The 4,871-nt window shown below is 36.8% G+C and overlaps 1 non-coding gene across 1 annotated transcript; it reads left to right on the forward strand.

Annotated features, from left to right (window-relative positions):
* Positions 1 to 4,425: 4,425 nt before the first annotated feature.
* LOC112316998 (U1 spliceosomal RNA) lies at positions 4,426 to 4,586 on the forward strand. The gene has a single exon (XR_002976067.2). It is a non-coding gene; the product is annotated as a U1 spliceosomal RNA (small nuclear RNA).
* Positions 4,587 to 4,871: the final 285 nt, after the last annotated feature.

Here is a 4,871-nt window from a genome sequence, read left to right on the forward strand (position 1 = left end):
AACTAAACTGTAGAGAAATCATCCTGAATAACCAACTGAAAACTAGCTGTAGAGAAGCCTTATAATCATGGACAGACAAAAGAAGCCACTTCACCATAAGAAGACTGGTAGGGAGTGAGGAGGAGACATAAGAGGGCTGTCAGAGCTCCCATGGGTGGCAGCTGAGGTTCCAGAGGGATATTTTATTACCGAGAGGTTCCCCCTGACAAGTCTGGAATCTAAACCCCAAGATAGGCTCCCAGGCTATAGCACAGAAAGGAACCAAGATAACATCTGGCTGTTAAAAGCAGCAGGGTTTCTCTCTGTGAGGGAGAGATGGCTGGAGATGGAGAGAGCCTCTTAAGGGCCAATGCACACAATGTTATTTGCAACCATGCTCCTTGGGCTCCAGCAGATAGAGAGCAGAGTGGACTAGAGACACTTGAAGAGAGTCTGGGGTTGGTGGATCTGAGGAAAGAACTAAAGGAATAGCCACCAGGATCCCTGTGCTGTCATTCCCCATACTACAAAGGTCATCTTTCTCAGGCAGAACACTCCTCTCCAAGTGATAGCAGCCTAAGGGGAAGCAATAACCCCACCTGCAGGAATTCCTCTGCCCCACCCTCTGGTGCTTAAGCCAGGATGCCGATAACAGTTTCAGGCTATACCACTTCTTAGTTTAACAACTAAGGTGGAAAATACAAAGGAGCAACCAAAATAGGAAGACAAAGAAACAAACCCAAAGAGAACAAGAGAATTCTCCAGAAGAAGAATTAGATGAAATGGAGGCAAGCAATTTATCTGCTAGAGAGTTAGAATAATGATTATAAGGATACTCAACAGCATGAAAAAAGACACAGACACCATAAAAAAGAACTGGTCAAAATAAATGATGCAATATCTGAAATAGGTAATACACCAGAAGCAATAAACAGTAGGTTAAATGATGCAGAGAATTGAACTTGTGATTTGGAAGAAAAGGTAGAAATAAGCACCTAGACATAGCAGCAAAAAGAAAAAAGGAAATTAAAAAAATGAGTAGAGCTTAAGAAATATTTTGGACAACATGAAGCATAACAACATCAGCATCATTGGAATACCAGAAAGACAAGAGAGAGAGCAAGGGATCAAGATCCTATTTGAAGAAATAATGACCAAAAACTTCCCTAATCCAGTGAAGGATAAACACACTGAAGTCCAGAAACCTCAGATAATCCCAAACAAGTTGGACTCAAAGAGGCCTACACCAAGACACATCATAATTGAAATAACAAGGCTTAAAGATAAGGAGAGAATCCTAACAGCCACAAGGAAAAAAAAAAAAAAAAGCAGGTAGTTACCTACAAGAGAGCACAAATTAGAATGTCATCTGACATTCAACAGAAACATTTCATGCCAGAAGGGAGTGGTGTGAAACATTCAAAGTGATGGAAAACAAGGACCTACAAACAAGGCTACATTACCCAGCAAGGCTATCATTTAAAATTGAAGGAGAATAAAGGAGCTTCTCAGACAAGAAAAAGCTAAAAGAGTTTGCTAACACCAAACCAGTACTGCAACAAATGTTAAAGGGCTTACTTTAAGAAGAAGAAGAAGACAAAGAGAAAGAAACAAAAAAGAGGAAAATAGTCTAACAATAAAAGGGCACTAAATATGTATCTATCAATAATCACTTTAAATGAAAATAGCTTCAATGCTCCAACCAAAAACATAAGGAAGCTGAATGGATAAGAAAATAAGACCCATATACATGCTGCCTCCAAAAGACCCATTTCAGATTGAGAGATAAACACAGACTAGAAGTAAAGGGATGGAAAGGATATTTCATGCAAATGGAAAGGGAAAAAAAGCTCAGATAGCAGTACTTATAAATGAAAAAATAAACTTTAAAACAAAGGCTATACCAAGAGACAAAGAAGGACACTACATAATGGTAAAGGAAACAATTTGCCCTGGCTGGTGTGGCTCAGTGGACTGCATGCTGGACTGCAAACCAAAGGGTCACTGGTTCGATTCCCAGTCAGGGCTCATGCCTGGGTGGTGGGCCAGGTCCCCAGTGGATGGCACGTGAGAAGCAACCACACATTTCTCTCCCTCTCTTTCTCCCTCCCTTCCACTCTCTAAAAACAAATAAATAAAATATTAAATAAATAAATAAAGGGAACAAATCAACACATATTATAACATGAGGTTACAATCCTAGCACACATTTATGCACATAACATAGGAATACCTAAATATGTGAAGCAAATCTTGATGGACATAAAGGGAGAGATCAACAGAAATACAGTCATAGTTGGGGATTTTAACACTGCACTGACTTCAGTGGATAGATCTTTCACACAGAGAATCAACAAGGAGACAGTGGCCTTAAATAACACACTAGATCAAACAAATTTAATTGATATCTTCACAGCATTTCACCCCAGAGCAGCAGAATATGCATACTTCTTAAGTGCACATGGAGTGTTTTTTAGGATAGACCACATGTTAGGACACAAAACAAGTGTCAATAAATTTAATAAGATTGAATTCATATCAAGCATCTTCTCTAACCACAATGATATGAAACTAGAAATCAATCACAAGAAGAACACTGAAAAACACACAAAGACATGGAAACTAAATAACATGTTATTAAACAATGATGGGTCAACAAAGAGGTCAAGGACAAAATCAAAAGATAGCTTGAAATAAATGAAAATGAAGATATAATAATTCAAAACCTGTGGGACTCTGGGAAAGCAATGCGAAGAAGGAAATTCATAGCATTACAGGCCTACCTCAAAAAACAAGAAAAATCTTGATAAAGAACAACAGACAAAGCCCAATGTGAGTAGAAGGAAGGCAATAATAAAGATCAGAGTAAAAATAAACAATATAGAAGCTAAAAAATGATACAAAAGATCAATGAATTCAAGAACTGGTTCTTTGAAAAGATAAACAAGATTGACATACCTTTAAACATACTCAACAACAAAAAAGAGAGAGAGGACCTAAAAAAATAAAATCAGAAATTAAAGAGGAGAAGTAACAACAGACACCAAAAAAAATACAAAGAAGTATAAGAAAATATTATAAAAACAATAAATTCCTAGAAACATACAATCTTCCAAAACTATATCAAGAAGAATCAGAGAATCTGAATAGACTGATTACACCTGATGAAATTGAAGCAATAATCAAAAACCTCCCAACAAATAAAAGCCTTGGACCAGAGGCTTACAGGTGAATTTTACCAATCATTCTGAGAACTAACCCCTCTCCTTCTCGAACTATTTCATCAAATTCAAGAGAAAGTAAGGCTCCCAAATTCATTATGAGGCCAGTATTATCCCAATTACAAAGCTAGATAAAGACACTACAAAAAAAAAAGAAAATTATAGGCCAATACTCCTGATGAACATAGATGCTAAAATCTTCAACAAAATATTAGTAAAGAGAATACAGCAATGAATCAAAAAGGTCATACACCATGATCAAGTAGGATTTATTCCAGGGATGCAAGGTTAGTAAAACATTTTACAAATCAGTAAATGTGATTCCCCACGTAAACAAAATGAAGGATAAAAACCACATGATCTTATTAATAGAGGCAGAAAAAGCAAATGTTGAAATCCAGCAATAATTTATGATAAAAACTCTCAGCTAGGTGGGATTAGAGAGAACATACCTACACATATTAAAGACCATATATGACAAACCCACTGACAACACCATACTCAATGAGCAAAAACTACAAGCATTCTCCTTAAGATCTGGAAAAAGACAGGATGTCCACTTTCACTTCTCTTATTCAATATAGTACTGGTAGCCTTAGCCACAGCAATCAGACAAGAATAAGAAATAAAAAGCATCCAAATTAGAAAGGAAGAAGTAAAACTGTCATTATTTGCAGATGACAGGATACCGTATATAGAAAACCCCAAAGATTCCAACAAGAAACTACTAGAACTAATAAATGATTTCAGCAAAGTAGCAGGATACAAAATTAATATCCAGAAAGCTGTTGCATTTTTATATGCCAATAACAAACTAACAAAAAGAGAAATGAAGAAAACAATCCTATTAACAATTGCTACAAAAATAATAAAATACCTAGGAATTAATCTAACCAAGGATGTAAAATACCTGTACTTGGGAAATTATGTCACTGAAGAAAGAAATAGATGATACAAATAAGTGAAAGCACATAGCATGTTCATGAATAGGAAGAATTTCCATCATTAAAATGTCCATACTATCCAAAGCAATCTATAGATTCAATGCAATTCCTATCACCATTTCAACAATGTATTTCACAGAACTAGAATATTTCAAAAATTATATGGAACTACCAAATGTCCTGCACAGCACAACAATCCTGAGATAGAAGAACAAAGTTGGAGGAATCATGCTACCTAATATCAAACTATACTATAAGGCCATAGTAATCAAAACAGCCTAGTACTGCCCAGCAGGGCAGATACCATGATCACGAAGGTGGCTTTCCCAGGACGAGGCTTATGGTCCTTGCACTCCAGATGTGCTGACCCCTGCAATTTCCCCAAATGTGGGAAACTCGCATAATTTGTGATAATGGGGGACTGAATATGTGCTCTCCCCTGGTTTTTCAAAAGTTGAATGTCAGGCTATGAGGTCTGTGTGGTGAGTACATTCTCTAGGTATTTCCCCCGCTGTGTGTGAAGGAGCTTCAGGATTTCACTCTGGTAAGTCTCACTCTTGTCTTCCACTGGCAAATTTCTTTCTTGAAGTGTAAACAGCCTATACTGTTGCCTGTACTTTTCTTTTCCTGTCACGTTTTCATAACATTTGTCTCTTTGGTGTCTTCTGCGGTTGACACCAGCAAAAGAAATATGGAGAAAAAAAAAAAAACTGCTACTGGCATAAAA

Source organism: Desmodus rotundus, chromosome 7 (assembly GCF_022682495.2).
Source record: "Desmodus rotundus isolate HL8 chromosome 7, HLdesRot8A.1, whole genome shotgun sequence".
Lineage (NCBI taxonomy): Eukaryota > Metazoa > Chordata > Mammalia > Chiroptera > Phyllostomidae > Desmodus > Desmodus rotundus.